Source organism: Neovison vison, chromosome 12, assembly GCF_020171115.1.
Source record: "Neovison vison isolate M4711 chromosome 12, ASM_NN_V1, whole genome shotgun sequence".
In the NCBI taxonomy this organism is placed as follows: domain Eukaryota; kingdom Metazoa; phylum Chordata; class Mammalia; order Carnivora; family Mustelidae; genus Neogale; species Neogale vison.
The window spans coordinates 112,349,350-112,363,483 of record NC_058102.1 but is presented as its reverse complement, the minus strand read 5'-3'; the positions used below and the strand labels follow the sequence as shown (position 1 = coordinate 112,363,483).

General features: G+C 35.9%; 1 pseudogene; it reads left to right on the top strand.

Annotated features, from left to right (window-relative positions):
• The first annotated feature begins 3,845 nt into the window (after positions 1–3,845).
• On the top strand, positions 3,846–4,334 carry LOC122891866 (annotated as a pseudogene).
• Positions 4,335–14,134: the final 9,800 nt, after the last annotated feature.

Below are 14,134 nucleotides of genomic sequence, written 5' to 3'. Positions count from 1 at the left end.
TGTATTTCATTGTATATAAATTTCACCTCAAAGAAATAAATGAACAATTACAGAATTCTTCTTAATGGTATTTGTTTTAAAGTGTTTAAGAAAATGGTACTAATGTCTGCAATCTATTTGTGTGAAAAATGCAGTAAAAGTATGCACTGGTTGATAGGCAATTTTGTGATAGAGAAAACATGTTTTTTAATTTTTATTTATTTTATTTCTTTTCAGTATTTCAGAATTCATTGTTTATGCACCACACCCAGTGCTCCATGCAATATGTGCCCTCCCTACTACCCACCACCTGGCTCACCCAACCTCTCACCCCCATCCCCTCCAAAATTTTCAGTTTGTTTCTCAGAGTCCACAGTCTCTCATGGTTCATCTCTCCTCCAATTTCCACAACTCCATCTCCCCATGCCCTCTGTATTATTCCTTCTGCTCCACAAATAAGTGAAACCATATGATAATTGACTCTCTCTGCTTGACTTCTTTCACGCAGAATAATCTCTTTCAGTCCTACCCATGTTGATACAAAAGTTGGGTATTCATCCTTTCTGATGGAGGCATAATACTCCATTGTATATATAGACCATATCTTCTTTATCCATCATCTGTTGAAGGTCATCTTGGTTCTTTCCACAGTTTGGCAACTGTGGCCATTGCGGCTATGAACATTGGGGTACACATGGTCCTTCTTTTCACTATCTCTATATCTTTGGGGTAAATACCCTAAGGTGCAATTGCAGGGTCAAAGGGAAGCTCTATTTTTAATTTCTTAAGAAATCTCCACACTGTTCTCCAAAGTGGCTGCACCAAATTACATTCCCACCAAGAGTGGAAGAGGGTTCCCCTTTCTCCACATCCTCTCCAACACATGTTGTTTACTGTCTTGTTAATTTTGGCCATTTTAAATGGTATAAGGTGATATCTCAGTGTGGTTTTGATTTGAATCTCCCTAATGGCTAGTGATGAGCAAACACATTTTAATATTATTGGTAGAATCTAAGGATCAAGTATTGACTATTCAGTGTAAAATTGTTTAAAATTTTCCTTATCCTTAATATTTTTACAATGATGTTTATTTTTTAAAATTATAACTAGAAGAAAAATGGCAGATCTACACCTAAAGAAGGCTGATTTATTAAAGATTACTTTTCAATGTTTAAAGAGTATGTGGTTAAATATATCAAATTGTTGAGTCAGTTCATACAACTTATATTGTTAAGTAGATCAAAACATATTTTGCATGACTATTAAACAAATATTTTCTGTAGGAAGACAGTTTAACAGAGGAGAATTTTTACATTTTAATCTATATGTGTAGCTTTGTTTGGGTGAATCAAAACTGAGTTAGCATTTTGGTTTCTTTTCTTTCCTTTGACCTCCATTTTCAGAGATTTAGAAATTGACTTAAAAACTGGCTTTGGTGCTGAAACTTGGTCCTAAGATCCAAGACTAAATTGTTATTTTCAGTTTATTTTCAAGATTATTGTCAATTGAAAAATATTAATTTATCTGCCTCAGATGATAATGCCAGGGGATGTCAGAACACAATGTCCTGGGATGTATGGGTGGCTCAGTGGGTTAAAACCTCTGCCTTAAGCTCAGGTCATGATCCTCAGGTCATGAGGCATTATTCTGCTTCATTCTTATTAATTTTTTTTCAAGATTTATGTATTCATTTGATAGAGAGTGGGGTGAGGGACAGAGAAAGAGAGAGAATCCTCAAATGGACTCAGTACTGAGCACAGATCCCAATGTGGGACTTAATCCCCGGACTCTGAGATCATGACCTGAGTCAAAATCAAGAGTTGTTTGCTTAAACAACTGAGCCATCCAGTCTTAATAAATTATGTATGGATGTGTAAAATTTCTAGCCAAGGACTCAATATGTCAGTAAGTTGATTTACCATCTTACTAGTTTTCTGTGCAGACAGTGTAAACAGAAACATTGTAATGTGGATTCAGGTGGAGAAGAAAGGAAAGTTATTTCTTTAGATTCATTTCTTTTTTCTTCATATGCTTCTGTATTTGGTAACATCAGTGACACAGGGCTGGTTCTAACTTGTATAGGAAACAAAACACTAACTCAGAAATGATTGATCTTCTGTAAGAATCTACCCAGAACAATAAATGCAAGTAAAGACAAGAGACAGAGAGAAAACAATAGAAAAATATTTTTCTATTAAAATTTAAAATAAAAAAAATTTAAAATAAATTGTTATTTTTAATTTGATATATTTTGATAATTTTATATAAAATTTGATATATTTGATATATTTAACCACATACTCTTTAAACATTGAAAAGTAATCTTTAATAAATTGGCCTTCTTTAGGTATAGATCTGCCATTTTTCTTCTAGTTATAATTTAAAAAATATAAATGTCATTGTAAAAATATTAAGGATAAGAAAAATTTTAAACTATTTGGAAAAAAATTTCTCCAATATTTCAATCCAATTTAGTCTGGGGAAAAAATTATCCAAGCTATGCTTTCTTCACAAACATTGGCTTATTTAAGAAATAACATCTTTGTCATGATGTAGTATATAATTTGTTAATTCAGGATAATCTAATGCATGATAATGGTCATCTCTCAGTGGAAAATTTGTGTTTCTGTCTATCCATTGTCTATATATTTAATTGTCGCAAAGGTTACTATTTCCTATGTCACCCATCTTCTACTAGATTTTTATCCCAACTGATATGATCATGTTTGGAGATTACCCAGTACTTTGACCAAACATGTAATTCATATCACAAATAACATACGTCTTCTAAATGATATGTAGAAGGACTATTAGAAAACATACAAAATATACTATCATTATTTTTATTATTTATTTTGATACTTGATTAATTCTAAGGCATTTAGCAACTAGAAACTTCTTTATTTGGATTTTGTGTCCTTTTATGATATGCCTACCAGTATTTTTATATTTTTGTTGTATTTTTTGTTTTGTTTTGTTTTAACATTCCTTACTTTCTGGCACTACAAAATGTTTCAGGCTCATCTTGTGTACTTCCTGCTCCAGTCCTGGAATCTGCCATATTTCCAAGAAGCTTTCCTTCTTTTGTCTGTGAACGATATTAGAAATCAAGTAATGGGGCGCCTGGGTAGCTCAGTGGGTTAAAGCCTCTGCCTTTGGCTCAGGTCATGGTCCCAGAGTCCTAGGATCAAGCCCTGCATTGGGCTCTCTGCTCTGCAGGGAGCCTGTTTCCTCCCTTCTCTCTCTGCCTGCCTCTCTGCCTACTTGTGATCTCTGTCAAGTAAATAAATAAAATCTTAAAAAAAAAAAAAAAGAAATCAAGTAATGGATTCTTTGTGTTCATATCTACTTGAGTATCATAACCTTCTCAGCTGATAAAGATGTATATATATATATATATATATATATATATATATACTAAGTCATATATATACATGTAACTATATGTATTTCTATATGTAACCATCTGTATCTATATTAGGCTAAACATGCATTCATTTTGATGTCTCCAATTTTAAGCCATTACTCATGGATCATTCTAGTCTTCTCCCTTTTTGTATCTCTAACCTTCTACTCACTTAATCAACTTAGTCAACTAAAGTATTGTGCTTATGCATAGCTCCTTTTGCCTTGATTTTATAGAATCTACTAACTTCCAAAATTACTTAAGTCGACAACTATTCCTTACCGTTTTGGTAAGATAGTTTCATACATCTGTAGTACACTTAGAATGTTTGTTAGTTTGTTTTTGCAACCCCTCCTAAGACCCATTGAAGTTGTACATAATTTTTAAAAATTGCATACATTGGGTTCCGTTCTTTGCTGCTATGGACTCTGGGCAGCTGGGGTCAGTGAAGAATCTCAGGATGGCTGGGTGAAAACTTGCTCTAAAAACCATTGACTAGGTAGTTTTTGGTGAGATCATACCCCAAAACCAGAAGGCCATTGCTAACTGCCTGAAATCTTGGAATGAGACACTTACCTCCAAGTTGGATACTCTCCCTAAGAAACTCCCTGCTATTAACTGAGCTTACTACAAGACCAATGTAGTGAAGGCTGGCTTGGTAGATGACTTTGAGAAGAAGTTCAATGCCCTAAAGATTCCTGTGCCAGAGGATAAATACACTGTTCAGGTGGACGCTGAAGAAAAAGAAGATGTGAAAAGTTGTGCTGAGTTTTTGTCTCTCAAAGGCCAGGATTATGGAATACAAAAAACAGCTGGAGAAGCTAAGGAACATAATTCTGTTTGATCAGATGACCATTGAGGACCTGAATGAAGCCTTCCCAGAAACCAGATTAGACAAGAAGTATCCCTATTGGCCTCACAAGCCAATCGAAAACTTATAAACTTGAGGTGGGGAGAGAGCTCTGGCCCTTGTATTATAAACACTGGACATTAAAAATAATGGATACAGTAAAAAAAATGCATACATTAAGTTTCATTATCTCCTTTAATAGGTTTTGACAAATATGTCATTATCCATAATTACAATCATGCAGAACAGTTTTATTCTCCCTCAATAGTGCCACATTCTTTACCTATTCAACATTTTCTGTTCCTTAAATAATTAAATCTCTTTCTCAAGAAGGAGGACAAAATATTGCTGTTTATTTTAGCATATACAGCTATATGGCTTTCATCATTTAGTTTATGTTTACCTTTCCAAACTTATCTTTAGAGTCATATCGAAAGCCAAACTAGCATTGTACATTCCATGTGTATCAGACTACCTATATTTCTTAGAATACATATTGTGCTATTATGAGGCAGGGAGGGTTGGAGAGAGAAGCAGACTCTCCGCTGAGGAGGGAGTCTGATGCAGGACTAGATCCTAGGACTCCAGGATCATGAACTGAACCAACTGAACCACACAGATGCCCTTGCTATTTAATTTATACTAAATATTTCTCTCTATGTCAAAATGTCCTTGTAGACATGAAAGCCTAGGATATTTCCACACGTTTTTCCAAACATGATCTCAGATGTTAACACTATTAGAAAAGACCTCCTTGCTCACATAAAACAAGTTAGGTAAGCTATCTCTTGTGTTTCATTTTAATTATATCATCTTATTTGTTCTTTATATTGTTATATTTCTATTATTTAATCACCTTCACTAGAATGTAATCACCTTTGGTAGGCTATTCATCCTGTATATGCATATTACAGTATCTGTGGCATTCATATATTTAATAAAAATGAATACAACAAGAAAAAAGAATAAATGAATGAGTGAATGGGAAACTGAGTGAGTCAAATATACATATTTGTTTCTAATTTCAACTCCCTAAAGTTGATCTTTTTGGAAGTTAATGACAACCAAAGGCTAAAATGTTGAAGCTCAACTTCCAAGGGGAGTTGAAAAGGATCTGGAGTAGTACCACTGGGGGACAACCAGTTGTGGTTATGAGAGGCTTAATATGTAAAATATTCATTCTGTTCCCTTATAGTTGTTGCAGTTTCCTTTACTGTACTGACTTATTAAATTTAAAAAGATGCCAGGGTGGGACGCCTGGATGGCTCAGTGGGGTAGGCCTCTGCCTTCGGCTCGGGTCATGATCTCAGGGTCCTGGGATCGAGCCCCACATTGGGCTCTCTGCTCAGCGGGGAGCCTGCTTCCCCCCCCTCTCTCTCTGTCTGCCTCTCTGCCTACTTGTGATCTCTCTCTCTGTGCAAATAAATAAATAAATAAAATCTTTAAAAAAAAAAAAAAAAGATGCCAGGGTGCCAGGGTGCCTGGGTGGCTCAGTGGGTTAAGTCTCTGCTTTCTGTTCAAGTCATGATCTCAGTGTCCTGGGATCGAGCCCCAAATCAGGCTCTCTGCTCAGCAGGGAGCCTGTTTCTCCCCAGCCCCCCCGCCTGCTTCTCTACTTGTGATCTCTATCTGTCAAATAAATAAATAAAATCATTTTTTTAAAAAGGTGCCAAATATCCCCATATGACTTCTTAACCTGAATTTTAGGAGTATACAGTTACACATACACAACTCTAAGAATGATGCCTTGGCCAAATGATAACTTGGATAATAATGCCGTGACATTACAATCCTCTCTTCACAGGAATTCTTTTGTCCTTACTTTCTAACTCTTGATACACAAATCAGTACAAACATTATCATGGTAAGTAAAAATATCATGATATTAGGTACAAATTTTACTACTGACATTCTACATTCCTCAGATGTCAAAACAAACCAGTAAAAGCAATCTAAGTATTTGCAGTATGTCCTAAGTCCTCTTCTCCATATCAATAAAATCATCACTTGTGTGACTCAGTCAATTGTCTTCCTTCAGCTCAGGTCATGACCTCAGGGTCTTGAAATCCAGCCTCTCATCCAGCTCCCTTCTCATCAGGGAGACTGCTTCTCCTTCTCCCTCTGTCTGCTGTTCCCCTTGCTTGTACTCTTTCTTTCTCTGTGTCAAATAAATAAACATAATCTAAAAAAGAAAAGAAAGAATCACCACTTTATAAACATCTACTATGAAGTTCAAGTACTCAACAACTATTTTTTTTTAAATAAAGGCTATCAAATACGATGAGGAAAAAGCCCAGCTTTCTTTACTAGATTCTGAAATAAAAGAATCAATCATGTCAAATTAAACCAGGTATTTCTATACACCAAGGCTAACTCCTGAATACAGAGCAGTGTGGGTATTATTTATCTTCCTCGTGCTAAGCTCATAAATTAGAGAAAAAAAAACTACACTTGGACAATTCAATCACCTCAAATAAAATGAACTGTTTAACCTGTTAATAAAAAAGTGGTAATTCTATTTGAAGATCAAGGTGCTTTATTTAAGGACAAAGGAAACTTTTCTATTACTTCTAATTATTAAGCTTTTAAAATTAATCTAAACATTTGCAGTGAACTTCTTGAAGAGCAATACAAGTTTTCCTTTAATTTTTCTATAAAATAGAACTAGTTATAGGTAGAAATGTCAAAACTGTGATTTAAAACTTTTTGTGAAGGAACCTATTTCTGTTTTTTTTATGACTGCCACCCTAACTTTATCAAGTCATTGGGCTAAGTTTGGGGAGATTTCATATCAAGAGCTGAGCTTTTTCTTATGTATCACAACCAAACCCAGAATGTACTCTTTGAAATTAATACTACTATTGCTGACTTAACGGTAACTTTCAAGAACACTAATAGATGATACATTTAGTAAATATTTGTTGACTGATTACTCTTTCCTTGTGGGTTGAATGTGTATAAGAAATTCAAACATGTATTCAGTCAGAGAAACATCAATTAATAGTCCCTGAAGAGTGAAAAGGAAACAGCTTATGACCTAGGTGCTTGTCATTTAGAAACAAAAGACACAGTCTTAGGGATCTTTGATCTCATAGATTCTATTGATTAGAATCAAACACACACAGAATTATCATAATAAATGCTTCTGACATGGACTTTTGTAATAATTATGTTTTCCCAAGCAAACCACACAGAGCTGAGATTTATTTATTTATTTTATTTCAGTTTGCTTTCTACCTCCACACCCCTGACCCTTAACAACAAAAAGAAGGAAATTATTACTAGTCATTTTGTCTGAGTCTGACTCATGTAAAGTCCCCAGGTATGATGGAGGAGTTCAAATCTATTGAATTAGGCACCAAATGTGTCTTCCTTAAGTTAGGAAAAGATAAAGAAAAGTAATGTGATGAGACAAAATATTAACAGAGACTCAGATTTTGAAAAGTTCGTGGAAAAGGATTGACAAACTAGAGTTGAAAGAAGGAGTTATAATAATTTTATTGGTAATATGTAAATATCTTCACTTTTGAACTGCTAATCTTGATCATTTGATAATAAAGAACGAAGTAATGTTTTACTCTCTTGATTATAAGGCAAAATATTTAGACTGATTATTTCAGTGTAAAGCACTGTAAAATGTTAAAATATCTTTAAACTAAAACAGGCTTGCTGGCTAAATTATTTGTTTCTCTTTTAAAGTTAAGCTAATTTTCATCCCCATTTTACTTGTGTATGGAAGATAAAATTTTTACAATTGCTCTAACACAAATATTGTTTACCTTTTTTACAATATCAGTGTTATTTTTTTTTAATAAATGAAGTCTTAAAACCAATGAACCATTTCCTATTTTCTGTTATTCTCATACTTTCATTAGCTCCAGATCCACAGCCAGGTTGAAAGCTTCTGTACATAAAGTACTGCCAAGCTTCAAAGTATAATAAATCTTCTAAAAATAAAAATAATTATAATTATAAATAATCCTCTATAATATTTTTGGAAGCTAAAACATGTGAGTTCAGTGAATCAAGCATTTATGTATTTATGCCAAGTATTGTAATTTTCTTAATCTCATGAGATACTAAATAGCCATATGCTGAATAAAGTTGTTTTCTGCCAACAGTGAAATTTCACCCACATCCATCTGTATGAAATTAGAGTCTCCAAAGAAGGTGAGGCTGGCATTAATGAAAGAGTAAGAAAATCTGAGTAGCTGAGTTCCAGAGATAGAACAAACACTCATAGGCTATGTCTAGAAAGGAAAAACTCAAGAGTTTTAGCAAAAAATATATTTGAACATACATTTACATGAAATAATATTTTATTCAGGGACAAATCTGTGCTTTCATGCGTTCCTTACAGTCACTGAAAATGTTTAGTCTCTGACACAAACCTCTAATATGAATAAAGGAAATTAAAGTGTATACAAATGTTTATCTTTCATTATTAGAAGTGGCTGTATTTATTCCAAATTTCTTTACTATTATAACTTGCACTCATCGTGGTTAAAAAGTAACTCTACTCACTAGTCAAGTATGCTTTATATTTCAGGTCTCAGGCCTTAGAGCAGATATAAAAAACTGAGTTAGCAAGTTTGTGTCCCTTTCTACTGTAAGAAATATTAGGACTCATGGTTAAGGTCAAAGTTGAAGCAAGTGAAAGCAGGAGTTTATATGTCCTCAAGTTCTCTGGATCGTATTATGGGTTTTTGTTTCTTTGTTTGTTTGTTAGCCATTGTTGAAATAGCAGTTAAAAAGGCACAAACAGGGACGCCTGGGTGGCTCAGTTGGTTGGACGACTGCCTTCGGCTCAGGGCGTGATCCTGGAGTCCCGGGATCGGGTCCCACATCAGGCTCCCAGCTCCATGGGGAGTCTGCTTCGCTCTCTGACCTTCTCCTTGCTCATGCTCTCTCTCACTGATTCTCTCTCTCTCTCAAATAAATAAATAAACAATCTTAAAAAAAAAAAAGGCACAAACATACAGAGCACTCTTCTGACAAAACCAGAAGAACTTTCCAATTGATAGACATCATAAGGTTTAAGGAAATTTTCCTTTTACAGGAATATTTTCCTTATTGCTTTTTTTTGAAATGTCAAGGCAGTTTCAGGAGCTTAAGAAAGCACATGCATTTCACTCTAACAACAGGAAGACTAACATATATGTTATTGGCCCTGGTAATATGTATGTGATTTTCAGGGCTGAATTGACCTCTGCATGCCTCAGTTTCCTGTTCTGTACAAAGGATGTAAATCAGAATCAGAGGAGGTTTTGTGAAAAGTTTAGCTCCTGTTTTCACTTGCAAAGTGTCTTAGGCACTGTTTCCCTTCCTTTCTGGGAATACCTGAAGTTTCACTTAGTTCAACTGTGAAAGAATTCCTGAAGGCTGACCAAGATACTGGCCCTTTCACTTTAAGTCAATTCCCTTTGTTTCCTCCTATGGTCTACATCAGAAAGTCTATGTTAAAGCTGATAACAAGAACAAGAAATCTGACATTAAAATGGAATTGTAAGCACAGTTTGAAAGTTGTTATTTTTCCCTCCCCATTATCCTACCTTTCTTTCTTTCTCTGTCTCTGTTTCTGTCTCTCTCTCTCTCTCTCTCTTTCTCTTTACCTTCCATAAATAGCTTGGCTGCTGCAACATGAGACAAATAGTTGCTCTCTGTTAGTTCTCTGCATGAGGTGAGGTGAGGAGGGGAGCAGTGACTGCCAGGCACCAGATTGATGGTGTGTGGAAACCTAGAGCTAGAGCTGCTGGCAGCCAAGTGCTTCTCTGTGGGGAATCCCACATAATACACTTTCCAGGTTTCTGGGCTTTTGTCCAGCCACACATTTCCGTGCATGCAACACTCCCTTCATGAGAAAGGATAGAAGGGGAGGAATGAAGCCAAAGGACTGTGTTTGCATTTGCATACTTATTTACAACTTTAATAAATGTGTTTAACATATGTTACCTTAAGAAGTGACCAGGGAAAAGAAAGCAATGAAAGCAATCTGACTATCTCTTTCCTTAAGGCCTTCTTCATCTCCCTCTAGGGCAGTTAATTAAAGTTAGATAAGGGGCAGCCTAAAAGGGTGATATATCTTTCAAGGCTGATATCCCCTGGGGTAGGCTTATATAAATGCTGAAAAACATCACTGATAGCATCTCTTCCTGTGTTAACCATGCTGCCACAAACAATTAGATAATAGGGAGGACATTAGGAGAAGGAAAGGAAAAGTGAATTGGGGAAATCATGGGAGGAAGACAAACCATGAGAGACTGTGGACTCTGAAAAACAAACTGAGGGTTTTGGAGAGTTTTGAGCCTGGTTGTGGATATTAAGGAGGGCATGTATTGCATGGAGAACTGGATTTGGTACATAAACAATGAATCTTGGAACACTGAAAAAATAAAATCAAATTAAAACAAAATAAAACAATAAAAAAATAAAAGGTATTCATGAAAAGGAAAAAAAAATAATTCCAATTCTAGACCATTCAACTCTGTAAATAACTACTATTGTCTGGAAACACAATTCTCCTGGATTTTTTTTTTATTTTTTTATTCATTTCTTTTCAGCATAACAGTATTCATTGTTTTTGAACCACACCCAGTATTCCACACAATCCCTGTCCTCTCCAATACCCACCACCTGGTTCCCACACACCGCCCGTTCAAAACCTTCAGATTGTTTTCAGAATCCATAGTCTCTCATGATTCACCTCCCCTTCCAATTTCCCTCAACTCCCTTCTCCTCTCCATCTCCCCTTGTCATCCATGTTATTTGTTATGCTCCACAAAAGGGAAACCATATGATCATTGACTCTCTTTGCTTGACTTATTTCACTCAGCATAATCTCTTCCAGTCCCATCCATGTTGCTACAAAGATTGGGTATTCATCCTTTCTGATGGAGGAATAATACTCCATAGTGTATATGGACCACATCTTCCTTATCCATTCGTCCGTTGAAGGGCATCTTGGTTCTTTCCATAGTTTGGCGACTGTGGCCTTTGCTGCTATAAACATTGGGGTACAGATGGCCCCTCTTTTCACAACATCTGTATCTTTGGGGTAAATACCCAGGAGTGCAATTGCAGGGTCATAGGGAAGCTCTATTTTTAATTTCTTGAGGAATCTCCACACTGTTCTCCAAAGAGGCTGCACCAACTTGCATTCCCGCCAACAGTGTAAGATGTTCCCCTTTCTCCACATCCTCTCCAACACATGTGGTTTCCTGTCTTGCTAATTTTGGCCATTCTAATTGGTGTAAGATGATATCTCAGTGTGTTTTTAATTTGAATCTCCCTGATGGCTAGTGATGATGAACATTTTTTCATGTGTCTGATAGCCATTTATGTCTTGGTTGGGGAAGTGTCTGTTCATATCTTCTGCCCACTATTTGATATGATTGTCTGTTTTGTGTGGGTTGAGTTTGAGGAGTTCTTTTTATAGATCCTGGATGTAAACCTTTTGTCTGTACTATCATTTGCAAATATCTTCTCCCATTCCGTGGGTTGCCTCTTTGTTTTGTTGACTGTTTCCTTTGCTGTGCAGAAGCTTTTGATTTTGATGAAGTCCATAAAGTTCATCTTTGCTTTTGGTTCCTTTGCCTTTGGAGACATATCTTGAAAGAAGTAGCTGTGGCTGATTTCAAAGAGGTTATTGCCTATATTCTCCTCTAGGGTTCTGATAGATTCCTGTATCACATTGAGGTCTTTTATGCATTCGTATATATCTTTGTTTACGGTGTAAGAGAATGGTTGTGTTTCATTCTTCTACATATAGCTATCCAGTTTTCCCAGCACCATTTATCGAAGAAACTGTCTTTTACCCACTGTATATTTTTTCCTGTTTTGGCGAAGATTATTTGAACATAGAGTTAAGAATCCATATCTGGGCTCTCTACTCTGCTTCACTGGTCTATGTGTCTGTTTTTATGCCAATACCATGCTGTCTTGGTGATGAAAGCTTTGTAGTAAAGTTGAAATCAGGTAACGTGATGCTGCCAGTTTTACTTTTGTTTTTCAACATTTCCTTAGCGATTCGGGGTCTCTTCTGATTCCATACCAATTTAAGGAATATTTGATCCAGCTCTTTGAAGAATACCGGTGGAATTTTGATCGGAATGGCATTAAAAGTATAGATTGCTCTAGGCAGTATAGACATTTTAACAATGTTTATTCTTCCGATCTAAAAACAGGAAATGGTCTTCCATCTTTTTGTGTCTTCTTCAATTTCTTTCATGAGTGTTCTGAAGTTCCTCAAGTACAGATCCTTTACCTCTTTGGTTAGGTTTATTCCCAGATATCATATGCTTCTTGGTGCTATAGCAAATGGAATCGATTCTCTAATTTCCCTTTCCATATTTTCATTGTTAGCATATAAGAAAGCCACTGATTTCTGTACATTGACTTTGTATCTTGAAACATTGCTGAATTCCTGTATGAGTTCTAGTAGTTTGGGGGTGGTCTTTTGGGTTTTCCACATAAAGAATCATGTCATCTGTGAAGAGAGAGAGTTTGACTTCTTCCTTGTCAATTTGGATACCTTTTATTCTCTTTCTTGTCTGATTACTGTTGCTGGTACTTCTAATACTATGTTGAACAAGAGTGGTGAGAGTGGGCATCCTTGTCGTGTGCCAGATCTCAACGGGAAGGACACAAGCTTTTTCCCATTGAGGATGATATTTGCTGTGGATCTTTCATAGATAGATTTGATGAAGTTCAGTAATGTTCCCTTTATCCCTATAATTTGAAGTGTTTTAATCAGGAACAGATGCTGGATTTTGTCAAATGCTTTTTCTGCATCAATTGAGAGGACCATGTAGTTCTTCTTTCTTCTCTTATTAATTTGTTCTATCATGTTGAGTGATTTGCGAATGTTGAACCGTCCTTGTAGTCCAAGGATGAATCCAACCTGGTCATGGTAGATAATCTTTTTGATATGCTGTTGGATCCTGTTTGCTAGGATCTTGTTGAGAATCTTAGCATCCATATCCATCAGTGATATTGGTCTGAAATTCCTCTTTCTGGTAGGGTCGTTGCCTGGTTTGGGGATCAGGATAATGCTGGCTTCATAGAAAGAGTCTGGAAGTTTTCCTTCTGCTTCAATTTTTTTGAAACAGCTTCAGGAGATTAGGTGTTATTTCTTCCTTGAAGGTTTGGTAGAATTCCCCAGGGAATCCGTCAGGTCCTGGGCTCTTGTTGTTTGGGAGGTATTTGATCACTGCTTCAATCTCGTTACTAGGTATTGGTCTATTTAGGTTGTAAATTTCTTCCTGGTTCAATTTTGGGAGTCTATAGTTTTCCAGGAATACATCCATTTCATCTAGTTTGCTTAGCTTGTAGGCATATAACTGTTGATGATAACTTCTGATGATTGTTTCTACTTCCTTGGTGTAGTTGTGGTCTCTCCCTTTTCATTCATAATTTTATGAATTTGGGCTTTCTCTCTTTTCTTTTGGATTAGTGTGGCAAATGGCTTATTGATCTTATTGATTCTTTCAAAAAACCAGCTTCTAGTTTTGTTGATACGTTCTACTGTATCTCTGGTTTCTACCTCATTGATCTCAGCTCTAATCTTGATGATTTCCCTTCTTATGTGTGGAGTTGGTTTGAATTGTTGTTGATTCTCCAGTTCTTTAAGGTGTAGAGACAGATGCTGTGTTCTGGATTTTTTAATTTTTTTTTGAGGGAGGCTTGGATGGCTATGTATTTCCCCCTGAGGACCGCCTTTGCTGTATCCCATAGGTTTTGGACCGAAGTGTCTTCATTCTCATTGGTTTCCATGAATTGTTTCAGATCTTCTTTGATCTCCCAGTTGATCCAAGAATTCTTAAGCAAGGCGGTTTTTAGCTTCCAGGTGTTTGAATTCTTTCGGAACTTTTCCTTGTGATTGAGCTCCAATTTCAAAGCAT